Genomic DNA, 24,052 nt, shown 5'->3' with positions numbered 1-24,052 from the left:
GCAAGAATGCATGGTGCATCCCTTGCTACCAATAAAATTGCCCGTACGTAGCAGTCTTTACTCGTCAGTCGTCACGATGGCTCGGTGATATCAGTGTCAATGGTACCAGCTTCCCTTGATGCTGACACTGTCGCCTCATCTGCACTCAAACATTTATGATAGCTTGTTAGTCGATCTATCTCTGCTCTAAACAGCACATGCTCTGTGTGGGCTGAGATCGCTAATGCGCAGGTCGGCATAGGCCGCGAGACCGTTCTTGTTGAGGTCGGAAACTTGATTTTCGGTGGCGAAAATGGAACGACGGTTCCGGCAAGTGGTAGCTTTAAATTGGGCTCCTGCTAGATCACGCAGCTCACTGTGCACCAGCAGCGACCGAGTCCGCACTTACATCTTGATTTGAGTCATTTTACCTATCAACGTCAAAAAACTTCAGCGTTGAGTTGAAATATATAGCATGAAAATGTGTATTTCACTGGCAGAAAACAAAGTAGCAAAGTATCATGATATCAAACTTTACGAACGTAGTAACTGTAATACAAATGTCTTTTTGTCAAGCACGGACATTTTTTTCCAAGCATGAAAAAATCTTGTCGCCGCTTGCAGGTAAGACCTGGCATTAGCCCATTATTGATGCAACTGGCCCCTCTCATTGTGATGACTCTGCGCCGAAAGCGTGAAGTGACGCGCTCTGCCCAATTTCCTTACTTCTTGCTTGAACCCCCGTCCGTCACGAGCAAAAAGTCATCAACTAAAGTCGAGAAAGCTTATATGCAGGCGACACTTATTTCAGCTCAGATTAGCTGTACTAGGCTCGTACAAAATGGTAATTGTAATTGTTAAGACAGTTCTGGAGAGAAAACAAAGGTGTGCAGTGATTTTATCAAGGCTATTCCCTTAACCTGCGAGCCCATTAACTGCTAAAAAGAAGAGTTAAAAACAGCGTAAACATTAACGCAGTGACAGGCACACTTAAGCACAAAAAATGTTGAGGTGATCGTGTATGTAAATCTCATGAGTATAAGATCACCTCTGAGCACGAATGACCAGTAGCAGCCGCCACGAAAAAATACGGTAAAGACCATGTTGTTCCATCAGTGACACAGTAAGCGTGTTCCACAGCTCTTGTACTCATTACATCCACCTAAGTACCACAGTATGTCCAGAACCTTATTCGTATCAAATGGCTGCACAGGACGATGCCAATAAAACAATCACTTAGCAGTGAAGACGAGAGATTATGGAGGTTCGTGCCACCCGCACTGACCTATAAAAATAAACCCAATATAATAAACGTAAGTAACATGCGATAAATATATATATATATATATATATATATATATATATATATATATATATATATATATATATATATATATATATATATATATATATATATATATATATATATATAGCGTCGTTCTGATTAACAATGTATAAAAAGAAAATTGGGGGTACTCGGGCTCACCCGTAAACTTTTATACGCGGCATATTTAATGGCTCTCATTGCCCATTTCCCCTTGTGGATCCTAGTTCCCGCACATGCATCTTGCTATTCGCCTGTTCACAGGTGGTTTAATTTGTGCCTCTTGTGTGTCACACGTACTCATCAGAATGCCGTCGTGACAATTATCGCGTGAAATATACCACTGGAGCACGATAGAAAGCACACTAAACAAGCCGTACGATCTTGACTGCGTGACCTAAGCCTAGTATGCCTAAATTAGGATGCAAAAGTGCAGGAGGCTTGAGGTCCGATCTCACCGTCTCGTCTCAAAGCCCGATTTGGTGCCCATTGAAGCGTCTCCCAAACCGACAACAAGTGAGTGCCATGATATTTCGGCAAAACGTAAATCTTCACAGCGAAGTTCACCGTAGGCCTATTTTTACACGGAACCTTCACTGCCATGTCAACGGCCCCAGCCGCAGATCCATTCGGAGTGCCAAGGGGTCTTAGGTAAAACATTATTTAACCAATAGCCTTCATCTTGAATTTACTGCGCTACCTCTTGTTTCCAGCCAGTGTGTTAGCCTAAACGGTAACACCCATTTGACAAGTGGTGCAGAGTATAGGTTGAACGGACCTTGTTGAACAGGTAATATAGTTCAATAAAAAATAGCAGATAAATTTCCGTGGTTAGGCTAAATAGAAATGATGAGCAAAAGCAAAATGCTTTAAACACGTCCAATATCATTTATTGCAGGTAGAGACGTCCCCGCAATCTGGGAGCACTTTCTGAATGACAACCTGGCTAAGCTTGAAGCGAAAGACAGAGAGCCCCCATTGCAGCGCTTTTACCTCGTAGCCTGTAGCTGTAAGAGGTCCCCTGCAGGCGAAGAAGCCTAACTCACGGCAGAAAAATGCTCCAGGGAGATATTACAGCAATCGCTGTGTGGCTGTTCGAGTGGGCTTCCAAAGTCAGGCTGGCTTCAGGCAAGTAATGGTGATATTATTCACAGGCTCATAATTATAGCGCACTAAAACACACCTTGGCGGTATTCACAGCTTCACCGACCGAAGTATTTTTCTAGAAAATATGTCTTCGTGTGGGCTAACTCACTTCAAGCGCAGTGCTTCTTCAAAGGTCTCCGGTGTACTCTGGCCGCACAGCTTCAACACTTGGTTCAGCGCGTCCACTGGTACTATCTCACCAAAGCGGTGTTGTTTTTCATCCTGTGTAGAAAGAAGAATATTTTCTCCATTTTTCCTCCACCCTCAGTCATTTTAAACTGAACTAGACCTATTGGCGAACAATGAAAAGAAAAAGCAATGCAGCACGCATGGCTGCCATAGGCAGTAAATGCAACCTTGCGTAGTCGCGAGTAAGAATAAAAAAGTTTTAAAAAGTGAGAACAAAAGTGAATGGTCATAAAACTGACTCTGCTTGTGCTGGCAGCGAATGGAGTAACCATTTAGGTAATGAATGCTGAAATATTATCCGCCTTCACGTTGCTTTCCTCAAACATGCAGATGTATGAAAGTATTCTGTTCAGCAGGATAAATGTTTTAAGAAACTGCATGAGCCGACGTTAGGGAAACAGCTGCAAATTCGACAGAAAAAAATCTATTTTACACTTGCGATGGTTGAGGGGTCTAAAGCACGTTGAAGTGGTGCTCATTGGTGTTATTCAAACCCATGTTGGATTAAAGCACCTCTATTGCCGTGCCAGCCCCGATAACCAGACTCTTCAGTATGCCGTGTGTTCGTTGTGCACATGACATTTTGTTCCATCGATATGGGCATGTTGCCTAATGGTAAATGTCCACCACTGCGCAGTCTGTGTGTATCGGTACCCTCAACAATCATGATTTTGATACATTGTACTCCGTTCCTACCCATCGCAAATATTATCCTAGACTTCTTTTATTTTATAAAAACACATTTATTCAATATTCTGGCTTCCCTTTCGGATATGTTTGATCGATGTAAAAGCAACATATGTTTTTGTCATGTGACACCTGCTCACATTGATCTCTCTATTCCTTGGAAGTTACTCAGAACAATTGTTGTTTTAGCCTTCTTAATTAACCACAAATGTATATAGCGAAACCCAGAGTCCTGCACTTAGTATAACAAAAAATCGCTTTGACTGGTTAAACGTTTCTTATATTACGCTGAAATTTTCGTGAACGCTGCCTTCACAAAATGTATACCTGGCTCAGCTTACACAAGAGGAGGATATAGGGATGAGATACCAAGGATGATGATGAGGAAAACGGTCAGACATTTAATTAATTGGCCAAATTTTGTAAAATATATATTTTACTATTCACTTTACACTGCTTATTGCAATGGCAGTTTTGAAGACTGTAAAGGTTAAAAGATAATACAATTTGCAGCATATTCCTGCATTCAACAGATATTGAGTTATTGGCGATTGAAGTTTCAGCCTTTTCAGATCCCATTCGGGACTGAATGCCCAGAGCTCGGTGGAAATCCCGCCCATGATACCACGTAAGAGATTGACGAAATGATGATGACAGCCAACGGTAACAAGGCTGCCAAGGGTAGCGGCGAAACGGCAAGCAGGCGGTCGAGAAGAGCGCATAGTGACTGCTTCTGTAAGCAGCACACGCTCTTTTTTCACAATTGGCATTGAACCTGAGGGCACGTTTCCTGCACAAATATTTACATGGTGGCGATTTGGTTTTGCTTTATGGTGCTTACCTCCCAAAGCAATTTCTGCTGTAAAGGACGGCTCCGGAATTCCAGAAATTTCGGTCACTGGAGATTATATAACGTGCTCTGGCATCGTACAGCACACAGGTATTTCTGTTTTTGTGTGGCCTTTGTCGGAAAGCGACCACCGTGGGCGGCATTAGATTCCACATCCTTGCGCGCCGAAGTTGAGCGCCATAACCACTGAACCACCGCAGCGAGGCACAATATGGAACATTATACCACAATGGAGTTGGAAAGAGGTCGAATATATATTAAAAGCAGCCCTCCTATTTCTTTTAGGTTCTCCTGACTTGACACGATCCTCCTACCCACCTTCAGCACACAGCAAAAATGAGAGCAGCTGAGATTTCTGCCACAGCCTGTGACCAGCAGCAGTTATTTTCAATTATTAGGAAGCTATTTAATGAAGGTGAAAAAATGGACAAGGAGGTATTTCTGCCTGGTTACTCTTTATATGGCGCGTCAACCTGCACTTCCTATTCTCAACACAAAGGGGCGAAGATCGCCCTAAAACTACAACATACCCGTTCAGACATGATGCAATGAAAAAGGGTACTAAATAAGTTATCGCACATGTGCAAATGACATCTGACCTACTTAAGCAGCATTAAGTTCATAGGAGCAAGTAATCATAGCGCACTTTCAAAAGTCTCAAAGTGTTTGCAGTGACATGTGGTCAAGACCTAATGCACACGGTAGCGTAATAATTGCGAAGCATACCTGGACTTTTTTTCCAGGAGCGGACGGCTGGCGATGTAGGCCGCCTTTAGCGGAGAAGCTCGCGATGGCCGACGATGCCGACGTCTGATGGTACACGAGGACCCGCTCCCGGTTGCTGGCCATGCTGAAGCATATCACGGTACGTCTGCGATTATTATTTGAAGAAGATGCCGGTCATATGCGTGAATAAAAGGCGCGCCTAGGGCGAAAATGCTTCGTTTTTGTGGCAAAGCATCAATATGCTTCTCGATCACTGTGAGATGGACTTGTAACATGCACTGTGAAGTTAGCAGGATGGCTAAATCACATGATTTCCAGTTATTGATTTGAGTCTGCAGATCACACCTTGTGGTTGTGTTTTATGCTACCTACTTGTTTTTATTTATGCGATTTTAATTACCTTGCAATGGTTTCAACAGTTGTTTAAAGCGTGGTTGACTGTAGAGAATAATGTTTATTACCTTATTCAAAATATGCCGCTATGCAGCGCCCAGGATTACATATTGGGACTTAACAGTCTTTACAGTTATGTTTTTTTGAAAAATTGTTCCTACCGCAACAAAACAACCCAGAGTTTTCAAGTGTAGTGCCAGAAGCAATGCATACCGGACAGAGTGACTCTCTCGCTTGCAGCCAAAGCTGCAGAGCTCAACTCCCTGCGTAACAGATTATAGTTACCTTTCGTGGATAGTACCGTGGAATATCATGACGGTAATATTCACATTATTATTACAACATGCCAAGCCAGTACAACGTTATTTTAGTGCATTTCATAATCAGTACATTACGGCGAACAAAATAGGGAGCCTCCGCCCCGGCGCAAAATGTAGGTTCCCGAGAATGATGATGATGATAGTGTTAGCTAGTCCCTTTGTAACGGGTGAGCACCAGATTGGTGTCCCAGCTAATAATAAAAAAAACACATAACCACACACACACACACACACACACACACACACACACACACACACACACACACACACACACACACACACACACACACACACACACACACACACACACACACACACACACACACACACACACACACACACACACACACACACAGACACACACACACACACACACACACACACACACACACGCACGCACGCAATTGTCAAAGAAAAAAAGAAAGGCTGCGCCATCTGTCTGAAATTTCTCAAAGCGTACGTCGGCCGCTCTGTTGTGTCAAGAAATTCTATGGTTGTGTCTACCCGCTGGTTTTCAATGGCTCTGCAATGTTCTTGTTCTGGCAACGTACGCAGCTTGCGATATTCATTAACCGCTAGCTTATGTTCAGTAGTTTAAAAATATTCTGCGTCGTTGGAGGCTGGAAAACTATTATTTCGAGCGAAGGCTGAACTGAATACGAAACTGTTACTGAGGTCAGAGATACCAGGACTTCATGATGCAGTAAGAGCATCACTATAGTGCCTAGAATATAGCATGACGAAAGCCCGTAGCCTTGGCTGCATAGACACACCAAGTTGTCAAGTTGTCCAGGAGTATAGCTGACAAACCTTAAGCGCGGTTCACATGCAAGCGATTGAGCGAACTGAGCGAACAGCGGCGCGGCGCTGCGAAGCTTTTCGCGAGGCTTCGGGCCGTATTACGCACCGCTCTCAAACGGATCGCTCTCAAAATCGCTCTCAAAGGCCTATGTCCTATTGGTCAGTTCTGACCGGTCAGTTCTGCGTCACCGGTGGACGTCATCAGACGTCATGAACACGAAAGAAATGATGACGTTGAGCACCTAAATATGGCCGCCAATTGAGAGCGTTTTTTTTTTGAGAGCGACAGAAGCAGTCTCAAACGTTTGAGAGTGAAAATGGCGGCCGCGTAAATTGCGATGCGCCGCTTTGAGGCATTGTATCGGCGATCCACAGCGAAGAATGAAGCACGAGGACGCGTTTGACTTGCCGGACAAGTTGCTCCGGCTGTATTCAACTCGGGAACAAGCAGAAAGTGTAGTGACTGCGCGACGATTGCCGACGAACATCGATGAACGGCGGCTTGCGGGCGAGTGCGTCGTCACCGCGGCGGCAAGCGCACCTCATTTTTTTGCTACCGGAGGCTTCCACCCACGATTATACCGTGCTTCCAACGTACGTAGGGAATGTAAGATCGTTTGCATCACGCAGTGCGTCGGTAGCGGAAGCTATCGGGCGGAACGATGATTGCCGTCAAGGATACGAAACAAGTCGCTAGGCAAGGGGTTCTACGCACGTTGTGAACATCACAATAAGTGAGTAGATTTTGTTACTGACTGCGTGTGTTTGCCGAAGAGTTCTGAAGATCATAGTAAACTTGTATTGTGCCTGCTTTATCTCAGATCTGCGAAGCGAACACGCGCATTTCGTTACCCTGGCTGCCCCGCCGGACCAACGCCTCCTCCACGGCGCGTTCGTCTAGCGTTTGTGAATGCGCCGTAAAAACGCCTGCTTCTTTTCATTTCATCCTTCTGTCAATTATATATGCGCGAATCAAAAGCGTCCAAAATAAAGTAAGTTCATTGCAGTTGTGTGTGTCCCTAGTCTTGTCCTTGTCTGCCAGCGCTGCGACACCATAATATGTTTGATAGCGGTACTCCTGTGCACCGAAAGGTGATCGAAGGTCTGCTGAACACCTGCGTCTTTTTCCTGATTAAGCTGTAAAAACCCGTGTTGGTCATCGAACGATCTTGATTATATGCATTGATGTGTGCAATACCACTTGTTGTAAGTCGGCTTCTCTGCAAGCCTTTTTTTCCAACCAAAAGGTCTCGTTCCCACTCGTGCATTGTTTTTTAAGAGTTGTCTTCAAAATGACCTAGCGAGAGCTGTCGAAAGGGTTCTGTATACCTGCCCTTTATATGTAAAGCACAGGATGAAGGGACTATTGATTGTCCAGCGCGCCTTGCTCCTCGATGACTGGTTTCGGGCCATTTGTCACGCTCCCTGCCTGCGACACATTCGCGGCTTGAAATTGAATGCGCCGTAAAAACGCCCGCTTCTTTTCATTTCTGCAAAGACCGGGAGTCTTTTCTGAGGACAAGACTTTTTTATTTTTATTATTATTATTTTTCTTTTTTAAAACAAGCCTTGCAGGGAGAGACTGACTTAGATTTCGGCTTCGGCAAGAGATACATTTCCTGAATATGCTGAGACGGGCTATATGCCAAAGAATGCATGTTGCAGTGAAATTTTGTTCATGGCAAAAGCAATAGGAGACAAATATTTATAGCGTTATAATTTATTTGCTGCCTAAGAAATCGGGGGGCTTCTGTTATGCAGGTAATCATCACTACCAAGTTACAAGGCTGTCCTTACAATGATGCTTGCCTAAACAGCATTGGCACACGTTGTAAGCATTCCTGCGAATGTTTACGATTCTGGCTGTGGGCTACTTAGTATGGATCTTCAATTGAGTGCTAAAGCATGCTCAAAAGATGTTGAGATTAGCAAAAGATGGGCCTATGTGGATGTCATATTTTGGTTACCCATGAGACGGCAACTACCCACTGAAGTCATGGCTGATTACACCAGCGCCAAGCCATCCCAGTCCCAGCTCGCTGTCTCTTCTCTGCTACCGTCTTGCAGCCTGGTACAGTTGGCTGTGGTCACTGTGGTGTAAACACTGAAAAGTGCAGTATTACAGCAAGGCAGCAAATGTTCAAGATGCTGACTGTAATCAGAAAATACTACCAACAAAGATCTTTTTTTTTTTTACTGCCACTTATATTCAGTAGAAACACTTATTTCTTGGCAGCAGCATTTCACTTGAGTGTTTTTACTGCAAAAGAGGCAGCATATAGAGAAGCACCTTGATATACATTGACCATACAACATTGACATGTACATTCGAGAATAAATTACTAGGCCCAAAGAAGCCATTCCATTGCATATTGAAGCTACCTATACAAATAGGTACTGTATGCATGGTGCAGTATACAAAATGCTTATATATCAGATATAACAAAGCCAGCTGGATGGTAGACTATTACACGTCTTGCTCTCTGCTGTAGCAGCTGCTAGGAGAATAGTGCATTTTACTTGGCTTCAGTGCCCAGAATGACTGCTGAATGACAAAAATCTTAGTGACAATAAAATAACTGCAATCATAACAAATCCATTGCTGGGGCTATGTGTGAATAAAGGTTATTTTACACTAATAAAACGTGCAACACTGTCAAGAAGAATGCTAAACAGCTTGAAGACAGTAGAGGAAGCTAAACTATAAGCATCCAATAAATGACTACACCATAAATGTGTGATATACACATTTTGCACAGCTACTTTTGTCATTGGCATTTATTTTCTGTCTTTTCAACAAATAACCAAAAAATTCATCTTCTGTTCAAACTGATATTTTAATAGAAAAGGCTTGTGCATAATTCACACAATATTGAAAGAGAATGCGTAATGTGTGTAAAATTAACATATTTTGAAACACTAAAGATTCTTTGATGGATATAAAGGCACTTGAAAGCTAGTTGTCATAGTGCGATCGCAGAAATTGAGCCGATTTCCAGCTCGCTCGCGGCATCACATGCATGATACGCTTGCTTTTCCTGCCGACAGAGTGGACACCGTCTAGCACGAACAGAAACTATGACACCGTCAGAGAGGCCTTGCAACAATGTGCGACCAACACCATCACTCTTACCGCTGCGCGAAATGCAACACACTAGACATCCCTGCTCAGGCCTACCTTTATCGCCTCTAAACTGAGGTCTGGTAGAACAAACTCGTTCTCGCCTCGATGACAGTAACAAAAAAAAAAGTGCTTTCTTTCTCTTGAACAAACCAAAACGGAGCGTAAACGTCGGTTTCTGTACCTCACACAGAACAACATCAGCAACTGAACATGAACGGAATGGAGCAGCAGCAGCATCAATCGCAATATGAAGAACCGAGTCCAATGTGCCTGAAGTCAACTGGTTACGAAGCACAGCAGCGTGTCACTGTGGTTTGCACGACAAGTCAGTGGTGGAGGGTCGTGCGTCGGATCTCGCTTCCCGCACTGCTGTCGCGAGCTCTTGCATAGCGGCTGACACCTACTTTACTGATACTGTCAGCTTCCATCTATCGGCAGAAGTAATAGTGTAGCCTTCATTTTCCTCTTGTATTTTCCAAAGAAACAACACTAGATCACATGGCTACCGCTCGTCGCTCTTGTCATCGCTGGTAAGCGCTGATGAAAACCACTCTTCAGCAAGCTATTTTCGTGACAAACACTTTCACCAAGCTGTTCACTGCAGGTTCTTAGCCTTTACTGCTTTCAGTCAGATTTTTCCGGCAACTAACAACATCCGCAGAGGACCTCGATTTTAAACTACGCGTAAAAAGCAGCAACTAGACGGGAAAATCAGCTGTTTCTTTGCAGGCCGCCATGTTCACGCCTCACTGTCGTCAGCTGACCCTCGCGGCGAAAATCGTTACCTAGGAGCACATTTAATTGTAATACTGAAATTGCTTCTATATTTAGTTGCCGTATTAGAGCTTCGAACAATGTTTGTTAGGTAAATAAAACATTTATACTTTTATTCGCTGCGTTTTCACGAAAAATGTTTGCACACGGCTCCTTTGTCGTGCAAATAAAAGTTTCCGGGGCGGGGCTTTGCCCTAGCCTGCTTGTAATTGGCTAAAGCCGTCATGTCGTCACACTTCACATGTCTGAGCCTCGTCATTTTGACGTCACGCTCTCAACCTTGAGAGCGATTTTGAGAGCGGTGCGTAATACGACCCTTCGTTTCACACGCGTCGCGTCAGCGCGATTCATCGCTGCGAAAACCAACATTGCTAGTAAACAACGCACGCTCGCAGTCGGTTTCGGTGGCTTGCAAGAACGAACAAGCTCAGTTTTAAATATGATTTCGTCACTTCTTCAAAACATTTGAATAAATAAATGCAAATCTTGCGTTTTAAGAATTAAATCATGATTACTTTTTATTGTTTATATGCTTTTTGTTTTGAGAATGAAAGCATTTAAGTTTGGTGCGGCGTGCGGATGTGTCAGCACACTTTTTTCGCAAAGATGGACGCTGGAGAGTCGAGTGCGATGGAGTTATGTGCCGTTCATGACGACTCTCTCATGCATCTCCTTTTGTTCGAGGAGTACTGCCTTCTCAAAAAGAAGAAGGCTTTAGCCAGCCTTCCAATTCCGCTGCGTTGGTGGGTGTGACCCATTTGGCAAAATCTGAAAAAAGAATCCGAATTCTACCCCACGGTGAGTTCAGAGTTTCCGTGTAGTACATAAGATGCTTTTTTTTTTTTCGTGGTGCTGATGTTTTGTCATAATATATTTCTACAGATGCCGCTGCTCATGAGCTCATGATTACTTCAATAAGTATTACAGGATGTCGCCAGGAAAGTTTGAGGATCTTCACGCGCTCGTTGAAGCCCCGCTCACGAAACTCTTCGTTGTGCGGGAACCTATAGGAGGTATTCACTTGACGTCATGCGCTAGGGACGCTAGTAACCGGCGCGGCATTCGCCATATGCGTGGTCGTGTGTGCGGGCTCCGCACCCAGCCGCAGTGACTTGCCATGACGATAAGGCACGACTAGGAAGTGTACACACTTTCACCGACTAATCGCTGACCCGATTATGCCAAGCTGAAATTGCTTTTATACTTCCAACCAGGTACATGGCATCGGGAATGCAGATTCAAGATATTGCTATGGCCTTCCGAGTGGGCGTGTCTACAGCCGACACAATTATGCGTGAGACCTGCCAGGTGAGGTGCTGTGGGAGATTCTTCAGCCCATTGTTCTGAAGGTGCGTTCCTGGTAGGAATAGGGAATAGGTGTTCTTCTATATTTCATTATTTTGAAACACATTCCTTTTCTGCAAATGCACCAGTGATGGAGGCTGGAGCACTCACACCAGACCAACGAGCTTCAGACAGGATTAATATGCAATTCGTGTTGTTGTTTTTTCTTTAGGCAATTCGACATGAAGTATACTAAATGGAATGTAGAAACTGCTCTAATGCATAATATGCGATTTCTTTTAAAAATCACTTGATTCGAAGAGTTTTTCAAATAGCTCAGCAATGAGTGTCCTGCCACTCAGGTAGTGTCCGATCTGTATGCACTCTGTTAGTGTGTAGACGAGATAAAGAAAAGGAAGCCCTAAAGTGAGAAAGGGAAGAAATATATGTCAGAAAGGTCCAAAGTAATGCAACCAGAAGATATAAAAAGCACTGCATATACAACAAACCTATTTGCAAACTTGTACAGTGTTTCCATCCACAGGATGTGCATGCTGGGATTTCGGCTACCAGAATTGTTATTGTGTGTGTCACACCCTCCCTAAAATGAATGGTTTAATAAATTTAGCACAGCGTTTGTGCATCCTCCATCTCCCAAAGAGGAAGTAATGCTTGATCAGTGCCATGAAATACTCAATGTACTGCACAATGTTGGTAATCTCTACAGTTTGTACCTCAAAAAGTAGGTAAACCTAAAACGAGGTTGAGTGAGTGAATTATTTACGAACGAGTGTTTCATTTAAAGGGAGGGATTTTAAGAAATTGCAGGACGAGTTCTCTCTGCATGCCCGTCTTCGGTTTACACTGCTACTCTACTCTGAAAATACTCTCATGCATCTGCTTTAATGCCTCTACAGGTGCCAATGACCACTGACTGGCAGCAAATGGCCGAAGGGTTTTTTGAGAAGTGGAACTTCCCCTACTGTCTCGCTGCCATAGATGGAAAACATGTTCAGATTCAGGCCCTGCCAAATTCAGGCAGCCTGTACTTCAACTATAAGGTAATGCGCACGTTAACCAATTCTTTTTTTTTCCACAATATTGTTTTGCATATATGAACTGTTGGTCTTTACAGGGTACATACTCTATAGTTTTGATGGCTGTCGCCGACAGCAACCTAAAGTTTACACTAGACGTTGACGCCTATGGAAGGCAGAGTGATGGAAGAACGTTGGGGCCTCAAGGCTGGGAAAACTGTTGACCCGTGGCCTTCTTGGTCTGCCGTCACCAAACCTGTTGCCAGGAACGTCAACAGTGGCACCACATGTGTTTGTTAGAGACAAGGCGTTTCAGCTTCGGACAGACTTTCTTCGGCATTACTCGGGGAGAGGCCTGGATGAAGCGAAACGCATATTTATCAACAAACTCAGCCGTGCAAGGTTTGTTGAATAGTAGAGTATTTTCTGCAACACTGGTTGGTGAAACAAGATGCTAGCATATTTAATGTGCCTCTTCAGATGACTCATGCTATGTATGTTATAAATTTATTTTCAGGAGGTGTGTCGAAAATTCATTTGGAGTCATGACATCAAGATTCCGAATTTTTCGAAGAGTGATAAATTTGCTACCAGAGAACGCGAACTACGTTGTAATGGCTGCTTGTGTGCTGCACAATTTCCTTAAAGAAGACGAAGCCTACATGCCACCAAATTATGCAGACACGGAGGACTGGTACGGCAACGTGACACAAGGCTAGTGGCGAGATGATGAAGAGGCAACAGCCATGCTTGACCTCGAGCCGCCAGTGGGCCATAACTACAGCCGCTCTGCAGCTGCCACAAGAGAGCTCTTTAAGGACTACTTCATGAGCAGCCAGGGAGCTGTGCCATGGCAACGGGCATCGGCTGGGCTGCGGCACTGAAGTGCATTCACTAACATGTTGATGTGTGCACATGTGGTGCTGAAGTACGACTAGAGAAATAAGGTTTTATTCATCACAAGGGCCACGCACAGCCAGGCCAGTTGGATACTGCCCATTACTGTACATTTCAGCAATGTTTAGCATTTCCATCTTAAAATGCATGATCATATGTGCTGGGGTTGCATCCATTTGCGTCCTCAGCGACAGAAGAAAATGGCTGTGCGAGTCCATTGGCTTGTGTGCCGCAATTGCATTTCGCACCGATTGTAAGTCTCTTTCTGTGGCCTCGAGCTGTTGCCGCCTTTTTTGTTTCTTGGGCCTCGGTGGAACGTGGCTCGAAGCGACTCTAGAAGGCCCTGGATCACATTGTTGAGGACAGCTAGGGGACTGGAACATCGCTACTAGTTCTTCACCACAGTCCTCTTGTTCTTTTGAACCACTGGGTGCTGGGCTGATAGTGTTTTCAGTTCGGCCAGCTGACAGGTCTTTTGGTTCAAGGTTGCTGTGGCTTCTGGTCAGAATGAGTGCAAACTGTTAGATGCTGTTCACATCTACTTCAATATTGCTCATTGCTTACCGTCTAGGTTCCACTGAACTGATGAACTCCTGTCCCTGATGAACTCTAGTTGTTGCATGTACGGCCATGATGTCTTGGCAGATGCTGCTGACCCACTCTTCTTTGTTTCGATTTCATCTTTAATCATCTTTCGGAATGTATCTAAGATTTTTCCATCTTGTTTGAATTTCTTCTGTTGTCACTGAAATGTGTAGCAGTGTGCATAGTGTCAAACAAAAATAAAGAATTTTGAGCGCGCACATGGGTCAAAATGGTGCAAATGCATGTTGAGACAAGCCATCAGCCACCACACTGGTGAAATTCACCCGTACGCGGACATGAAAGGCAAGCTTTCGCGTTTAGAAGCACGGCGTAGGTTAGTAATTCTGACACGTAGGCGAGTTCGCATTAAGGATGAAAAAATAGCGCAAAGAGAACATGGGGTCGGGCAGTGAAAGGAGCCAACAGTCTGCGAGTCCAAGGTTAACGTAGGGAATTTTTTTATATACTTTTGTAGTTGATATTGAGCAGATGTAGTCCTGTAATGGTTTTAGGGAGAAAGATAATTAAATACAAATTGAAAGGAAAAAAATCGCGGCGGTTGCAGGAGTTACGACAGGCAACGCCTGTCCTCTTCGTTCCTGTCCGTCTTCCGTGTTCCCAGGAATTTAAGCTGACTTTTTAATCATATAGGTGAGTGCCGCCAACCTCGCACCAACCAACAGCCTTTACACAACTGAGCAGCGCACTCGCCCCCCGATACTACACGCAACCAAGAACAACGTGTGTGGCGACAAAAGAGTGCGCTAAGCGCCGCAGTCCCCCAGAGCAACAATGAAAATTAGTTGAACTCATCGGTGTCGATTATTCGCAACGCGTCCCTTATTTCTTCCCAAAGAAAATCCTTTGATGTCTTGTTTCGAAAATTGTTGTTCTTTACGTCCCACAGTAGTGGCCGCTTCTCGACTTCGGCGATAAGCAGTTCGTTAAAGATTGCACGTGACATTTTTGCCAGCAGCACCAGCAGCACGCAAGGAAATAAACACAGCCTCATGGCCAGGGTTTCCCTCGCAAGTTTCGCACTGGTCACGTGGCAACGCTCATTGGTTGACACGCTCGTTCGCGGCGATGGGATTCCAACTTTCCCGAACCTCGCCGCTCCAAGCAGGTTTTTGCGCCGCCGCGGCAGAAATCGCTAGCATTTTCGCCTGCATGTGAAACAGGCTTTAACGTCCTCCCATTACAATTTCTCTAACGCTGTTCGGGATAACCTTCGTAACGTCAAATGATTCAAGACCACTGCGATGGAACATCTCCAAACATTTAAACGCCGCGCTGACCGCTAGCCAACGTTTCTCCGGCTCACGTGTCCAGTAGTGTCCCGCAATCATGTTTCATCGTATGTGTGCGCATGTGTGTGCAATCGATTTAAAGCACGACGCTCGAGGGAGGCAGTCGATGTCCCCAGCTGCGCAAGGAGGTCTGCCAGCGCTGGCGAGTCTTGCGCGGAAGTTCTGAAAATGGTAGCGCGTCTCATCGCGGCCAAAAACGCCTGATTGGGTAGCGCAGCGACGGCTCTGCCTATGCTTCCAGGATTTCTACGTCGACTCACTCTTTTTGCTGCCCTTTTGTGAGGGTGAAACAACCCGTCGTGTCTCACGGACATTGATGTGAACCGGAAGAAACCTAACATTAAAAAGAGGCGAGGCGCGTCTTAGAGTAATTAATTGTTCAAAGTATGCAACATCCACGTTGCGTACTCATCCTACTCAAAACATCGTCACCGTCGCTATTGCCGCCTGCGTCGTAGGGTGCCGCTAATCGAATAAGTTAATAACAGACAAAGTTAGTATAGCGTGATCCTCAATTCGCCACCGTGACCCTTGCCGCGAGCTGGCGGTGCGCACGCGGTAATTGGTCCTAAAGAGGCAGGTCTGTGAGCCGACTTCAAGCATGCGGTGCCATCTATCGGGGTCAATAGGATCTGGGCATGCGCAGTGGAACGCCCGGAGGTTGATCATGGCAACGCATCGCGGTACAATGACTGTCTAATTCCAGTGTTCGACTCTACTACTGTATTTCATAGCCGCACGATATGGTGTTACGATGTGATCGGTAGAGAACGTGCGGTGTACTGGTCCGCGCTATCGTGGCTATTCCGCCAGCTAAACTGATATATATAGAATACAGCCAGAAATGCCCACATGTTTATTCGTGCTCTTGATAGAAACTGTCCGTTATATTTTACAGTTTCCGACTGCGGTACACTTCGCGTCAAGCAAAGAATGGTTCATGAGGATAACAAACTAGATATTGATGTTCACTTAAAAAGTTTTGCTGCCTCGATCGTTGAAAGCAGCAATTCACTTTCAAGAGGAAGCAGCAATAGAAGGCATTTGATGCAGATTTATAAATTCTAGACAAACACCCAAATTCCTGCCGTGATATAATTCTACGTTGCTGCTGTTGCTGCCATATCAGCCACAGATTTTTCTGTGAATTTTAGAGTTCGTAGACTCTACGTTTCCAAAAATTGCGACTGTGACTGATTATTTGAACGAGGCGTAGAAAGCTAAATCTAGCGTAAGACCAAATTTATAGTTCAGGAGCATTCATCAAGTTAACGTAACTGGATGAGGCCATTCACGACTGACGCATGGCACCTGTCGGAAGATGATGAATAAGAGGGTGCAAACGGAACGTAGACACAGAGAAGAAAGCAACAGGACAAGCGCCATCCTGTTGTCCTTTTGTTTTCATCTTTGTGTCTAATTCCAATTGCGCCCTTTTAGTCATCATGAACCGCTTTCAGCTAGCCCAACTTTCCATTCTGCTGAACTGTCGGAAGGACTATTTGCGCATCAGAGCGGTAATTTACGTGGCTCATATCCTTGTTGCAGATTCGCTCATTCACGCGCTTCAGCCTAGTTGCATATTAAACTTTCCTATTGAGCGGCCGGCAGAGGCTTCGGCTCTCAATTCTACTCATCGTATATTAAGCGTCTTGCACAGCCCAAAGGGCGCAGGAAAAACTGCACTAAAAAGCGCCCTCACAACATCTGCATCTCAATGCATGCGATCGGTTTCAACCAGAAGTTTTCAGTTGCATTACGACATAAATTGCAACAAAGTAAAAGTGTTGAAAATGATTTCAGGCTCATCACGACGGGAAAAAGGCTATAAATAACCAAGTGTCAGGAATTATAAGGCGTGCAGAAATCGGAGGCTTGTCTTGTAGTCACTCGGCGTGTAGTCAAGTAGTGAAGTTTTACGTAAGCTTTTGATGCAACCAAAGAGGTTACAAAAACTGCCGGAGCTGTTGTGGCACACAAAACGTGAAGCCGGCGTCATCCATCTTGGGTGGGGAAGTAATGGTGCAGTCTCAATAGTTATCAACGTTTCATATGTGACGCGCCCAAATATTTCGCATTAGTCTTACTATTTCACGCTCTTGTATATCAGAGAAAAAAAAAAAAACAGTGTTCTGCAAATTGCTTTAAAAGTGATATTTTTCGTCATTTCTGCAATATTTAGAGTTTGCAGCTGATTGCTAAGCAATTAAGGCTTTGGAAAACAAAATGATTAATATTAACATATTGCGCGAACCGCTTTGCAGTGTTTTTCCCACGCTAACAAGTCTTAAAATAATGTGTAATGATCGAACTACGCAGCGAAATTTATTTATTCTGTGTATATTTAAAATTCATTGTAAAACCTTTAATTTTTTCTTCAGGATTTCTTAGTGGGAATATTTTGTTAACTTATATCGCAACTGTGAAAATTGGGAAGATATCTTTCAGCTAAACAGACCATAGAGTAAAACACATATATTCTGTATTGTTTATTAAAATTTCGATTCTTCACAGTTTATTCATCTGTATTTCCGGATTTTTTTAGCGATCTGCCATTATAAGCACTCCAACGCATTAACAAAATTTTCATGGAAATCTTACGCATTCGGGCATAAAAACCTCAACATTTTAGTAGAAGCACCTGTAATTGAATTAATCTAATAATAGAATTGTAAAGGGAAAATAAATTTTCAATACCATGTGAACACATGCCTTGCAGTTTTTATATTTCCAAATTACTTTAATTAGGGGAGGAGTTGGTCAAAAGGAGGTCGCTGGATTATTTGCCAGAAATGAGAAATACTGCAAGACAAAAACAATTTGCCTAACAGAGATGAGAGGAAATTAGTCCCAAATGTCATCAGAGCCGGATTCCATTCAATCCCGTGCCATCAATGGACACAACCGTTAACTTACATAGTCATAAAATCAGCTGTGCATAACTACAGAGTTCTATAGGAGATTTATTATAATGACATAGACATTCGGAATTGAGTAGAATCTTGGGGAGTTGCATTTATGCACTGCGAATATAGAAGCATAGCTAGGTGCACTAGTGTGTGAAAAAATGTCGGAACCTGCAGTGTGATCAATTGCATTCTATTTAAAACGCTATTGAGCAAATTGTAAATTCCAACGATATGCTTATAACCGACGGTAACGCAGGCGAAAAACGTCGCTGATTTCAGCTTAAAATTGCAACTATCAGCGAATTATGTCGGTAATGCGAACACACACACACACATATAAAGTATGAAGCGCACATTACTTGGGGTGTTATGGTAGCTTTTAGCTGAATAAAGCTGCGGTAAGAGTGTGATGGTCGGGTTTATTATTTACGAGAGTCTGTTTCCTTTAGGCATCGGAAATTATGTTTTCCTCTTACTTTTTTTTGGAATACTGAATTCAATACTTACACATTTGCTGCTGCATTGCTGCTTTCCATGCCCTGAATTAAGTTTGTCAAAACTTACATGACTGTCTGCTTCTACATTTCAAGAAAGTGCATTAAAAATCCGGATAAACGCAAACAATTGTGTACAATATTTAGTACTTTAAGCCGGGGCTAGGTATCTTTTAAGCTTTAAAGGCAGCTTTAAATTAAGCCGCAGTGGGCCTTGTTGACAAATGCACCTGTTAATCATCAGGTGATGCGCCCGATTTCGATTGAAGAAGCTGCATACTGGTGCCGCTAAAATGAAAAAAAAAAATGGCCGTGTAACTCAGTTTGGCCGAGTTTTAGACGAGAATTAGCTCTCTCTCACATTGCTATTGCGTTTTATAGCATTTGATTTTGGATTGTATTCGCAAAGACCATTTCAATAATATGTGACTTGAAGTTGAAGCATAAGTCCAATGTTAATCATAATTACTTATCATTAGAAGTTGGGACCTTAGTGTAGTGTAATGACATTTAGTCCAATCATACTCGATATAAGCTTTTCAGAAAGATATATGATTTGATACTAGAGCATAAATAACAATTTTTTCACAACCAACTAAGTAGCAGTAATTATGGCGTGCAGTTAGTCCAGTGCAATTATACACCGCATAACTTAATTATACAAAACATGCATTGCTATGGTTGGGCTCAAAGATCTGCTATTAGCTTGTATACTTGCCACCCCCGAGACAACGCTGTTGCGTATTGGAGTAGTTGGGGCTGCATATTTGGAATCGCACTGACTGCCTCGTGCACGCTGTTATTTTACGGTCAAAATTCTATATTTGGCTGGTAAGTACTTACCAATAAAATCCAAATGCAGTCAACTGCTGTTTCCTTCTGAAAGTGAATTGCTGCTTTCAAACAATAAAGCAAAAGCTTTAGGTGGACACTAGTTGTCCTGACCAAAGTTGTTTGATGCCCATATTGCTTGCTCAGCTGTTGAAACAAAAGCATGACGGACAGTTTCTCTCAAGATAAAGAATGAGCGTGAGTACATTTATGGGATTTATTCTATATATTTCAACTTTGAGCCTGCCGAGTAACCAGCATAGCTAGTCCAAAGGCATATTTCTCGAACTATAGTGCACCGGATTGCCCGCACCACTCATTCTCCTCCTTTCGTGCGCATATGAAAGAGAGCTGTAGAGTCGAAAACTGGAATTGTCACTTGTTCGTGCACACAGATGCAAGCAGCGAAAGCGACAGTGACGATGTTTCCAGAAGGAGGGGTGAGTAGGCCTACATGGCAAGGTCGATGTCGCACGCTTCGAAGGCACACGCAATGATTCTTCTGCTTTTTTATTTTAGGATACTTCTGGCTCACAACAATGACCGTGAGACATGGCAAGTCTTTTCACACTGACGAATGAGCAAGAAATAAGCTTTAATGGACCTAAGCCTGCGAGATACGTACCACAGCGTAGGCATAGGCGGCTTGTACTACCCAGTCAGATTTGTTTTGGCCACGCCGAGGTAAAGTTATACTACGCCTTTAAAACTCAATGTTTGGAACATGGGGTTATATAAAACGTTTTTCAGACCATGACGGCACTGAAAGCATTTTTGTGCCTTAAATATGTGCTTCATGTGTATCATCATCATCAGCCTGACTTAACCCACTGCAGGGCGAAGGCCTCTCCCGTATTTCTTCAATTAACCCGGTTCTGTGCTATCTCCACCCACTTGACCCCGGCGAACTTCTTAACCTCATTCACCCTCCTAACTTTCTGCCACCCCCTGCTACGCTTTCCTTCCCTTGGAATACAGTTTGTTACCCTAAGCGACCATCGGTTATCCTCTCTTCGCACTACATGTCCTACCCATGCCCATTTCTTCTTATTGATTTCTACTAGAATTTCAGTAACTTGAGTTATTTCTCTGACCCACTCTGCACGCTTCCTATCTCTTAATGTTACCCCTACCATTTTTCGATCCAGATCCCTCTGCGTTGTCTTCAACGTAAGTAGAACCCTCTTGGTTAGCCTCACCGTTCCAGCCCCAAAGGTGAGTATTTGCAAGATGCAACTGTTGTATACTTTCCTCTTGATCGATACCGGTAAGCTGCTAGTCATAATTTGCGAGTGCTTCCCAAATGCGCTCCATCCCAATCTTATATTTGTTATTTCCTTTTCATGGTCCAGATCTGCGGGTACTACCTGTCATAAGTAGACATTCGCCTACTACTTCCAGTGCTTCGCTACCTAACGTAAACTGCTGTTCGTTCCTTAGGCTGTTGAATATTACCTTAGTCTTCTGCATACTATTGAATGTATAAAGGTGGCCGTCGCTCTTCTCCACGAGTCACCGTCGAAACACATGCCGTGTGAACGTGTCAGCATTTTGCGTAAGGCCTGCTTTACTGCCCGCTTACGTGATGCAGCATTGCGATTAGTAGCCGCGATGAATGTGTTCCGAAACTGGTCTTTTCTTTTACATACAAACTCTGTGTCCCATTGCTTGTTCCATTATGTGTATTCGACATTGTTTTTATCCATAGATTGCATCCTACTCCAACACTCCTATGTAATGCCCTTTTAAGCCTTTAGGGTATGGGAAATAATAAATATGAAGGATGCCATGATATCTGGATACAGTATTATATCTCCATTTGATGGTAATTCTCAAGCTGGCATTCTAGCGTCTGCTGGCGGAAGATATGCAGAGCCATGATACATAGGTGACATAATGAAGGTTATTTATAGTTTGTCAAGATAATAGCTTTTTTAAAAACCTTACTTACACGTCATTAATATGGCTGCAGGGAAATATGCCATATCAAATTTCGACTGATAGAGAAGAGTCGTTCAAGGATCAAACAATTATTAACAAATTTTGCAATTCACTTTCAGCTGGATCATAGAAGTAAATATTAAAACAACATTTTTAATGACTCATCGCATGTACAGATATTTTTAACTGGAAGCTAATTAGTAACATTTGTATCGTGATTATGACATGCAGAATTTCAATGCCATCAACGTCTATGTTGATAGCAGTGTTAAGCATCAATTATCACCCATACCTACAAAAAAAAAGTTATCAGTTTACGCCCACTGTGTCTGCCTGGTGAAAATACATCCGGCTTAGGCCAGCCGTAGCCCTACCAACAGTGATTTATGTACTATGATGTTTGCTGACGCTGGTGATGATGTTGCTTATGTCGACAGATATTAGCTTTTACCAATTTGATCACGCACTGACGACACGAAGGCCATTGTCATTTGAAGCTCAAAATGGCCGATGTCGTGTCGTATTCACGACATCCCCTTATTTACCTTGTGAGAACTTTAACTGCCGTACAAATGCTCTGTCTTTAAATATCGGCAGACTTGCAGGGGCACCGGCTACTGCCCTTCTGATGAAATCAATTTTATATTTGTGAGCTCTGTAAATGTAGGAATCTTAATTCCTGCTAAGATACCTAAAAAGGCGCCTCAACAGGCGTATAGTATAATTTGTATTTCAGTGGCGCCGAGAAAAGTTTTATTTAAATTAGTACTCAGAGAATATTCACTACATAATCTATTTTTAGTACTGGTATCTCCGACGAGAGTTGCCTGTAACAATTTTTTTCCGCGAAGCGATTTATGGTTAGGACGATCGCAACGAAATATCCCCACAGTTACTCGGAGGAAGTTCACTGCGGCACCGAGTCGCACGCAGAAAAACTACCCTTGAGGCCGGCAGTTCATGTGTTAAATTGGGTGATCGTTAAGGCGCCTGTATTTAAAGTATTTAGCAACTTCGCTCTTAATAAAGCTCTGATATATTGACGGTAGGCTTTTCTTTCCAATGTGGCACAATAAAGATGAATTCGAATATCAGTTTGTGCCCAGCAGTATTTTAGGAGCGCGCTCCAAACTTGCCAAAGGGCATGAGCTCAGAATGGGCCCACTTCTCTGTGACATTGGAGTTCCTGTTCGTTCTCGTGTCCCAGCCGCTGCACGCCAGGTGGGAGTCTTTTCCCTTAGCCCAGGCTGCGGCGGACTCGGCAGCCAAACTCCGGCGCTTTGCAAAAGGTAAAAGACTTGCGCAAAAAGTAGATGAAGAAAGAGACGTGACAACAAGACAGAGCACCGCTTTCCTTTGCTGTGAGCAGGAAATAAGAGGCAAACGCTTTTCTCAACATTTCAATACCTGTTCCCGAGCTTTTCCTTGGGCATTTGTGCACGATACATAAATTATCTTCTGACGTATAAAAAATCCCCGAACAATGACTCTTTCTGCACAATTCATATAATGCACCAAAGTTACCTTCCGACAGCTTCGTTCGAACTTGTTGGTCTGCTTTGTCGAGAATTCATATGCTAACCCGGGATCTTCGCTCCGTGCTGACCGGCAATAGCCCGCAGGAGGAACCCTGGCCATAGCCATCCATCTTCATGCCAGTAGAATCCTTCATACAACCCGTAGGAGCAGAGTGCTAAACAGATCTCGATAACCGTCCCTTGAAGCAGCCCTTCTTGACGATGATAACCCAGAAGTGGAAGAATATGGCCGAGAGGCGCCATCACTCTCGAAAGACTGCAGGTGGTCAGAAAGAGGAAAGGGGTCTTCCTTGTCGTCATGTACTCGAGGCAGAACAGGTGCAGGGGAAATGTCTAAAGATGGTTCTCGCAAAAGCCTTCTACGCAGTGGTGGTGGTAGAAACATTCACTGCTAATATTAAAGAGGGTGGGGGCGTTGCCCCCTACATGACATTTGAGAGCCCCCTCCATGTACGGACGGCCCTCTTACAAAGCAAAGGAAAGCCCTTGGAGGGCTATCCGAGCGAGAGCGCACGTAAATTTGCGCTGGTCCTTATAGGAGGTACTGGTGAGTAGCTTCTCCCATTAATCCAGGGCCACCTCTGGTGAAGGAGGATGAGGGAATGAGGGGCAGGTAAGTAGTGTGTGTAGAAAGTCGCCAGGTTTGCCACAGAGCTTGCAGGAAGAAAACTGGTCAGGAAAGCGGGCGTGGAGAAGAATGTGGTGTAAGGGGCTGTGCGCGTTTGTAGCTTGCGCCGAAGGGCAGCTTGTGTTATTGTGAGATTCACGGCAGGGGGTGCGTAAGTCCTCCTATTTTCGCGGTGGTAGGTAGAGATGTCACGAAAGGACAGCAGGCACTCCCCGGCATCTCAGGAAGACTGTTCCTCCCCAGCCTGGAAAGTGAGACCTCGGGCCATGGAGTGAGCCTCCTCAT

General features: G+C 43.9%; 1 pseudogene; it reads left to right on the top strand.

Annotated features, from left to right (window-relative positions):
- The first annotated feature begins 12,753 nt into the window (after nt 1–12,753).
- On the top strand, nt 12,754–13,518 carry LOC146182680 (uncharacterized; annotated as a pseudogene).
- The last annotated feature ends 10,534 nt before the right edge of the window (nt 13,519–24,052 follow it).

The sequence above is a fragment of the Amblyomma maculatum genome, chromosome 7 (genome assembly GCF_055883805.1).
Source record: "Amblyomma maculatum isolate TAMU_Amacu chromosome 7, ASM5588380v1, whole genome shotgun sequence".
In the NCBI taxonomy this organism is placed as follows: domain Eukaryota; kingdom Metazoa; phylum Arthropoda; class Arachnida; order Ixodida; family Ixodidae; genus Amblyomma; species Amblyomma maculatum.
The sequence above is the reverse complement of the archived record's forward strand: the minus strand, read 5'-3'. Positions and strand labels throughout refer to the sequence as shown.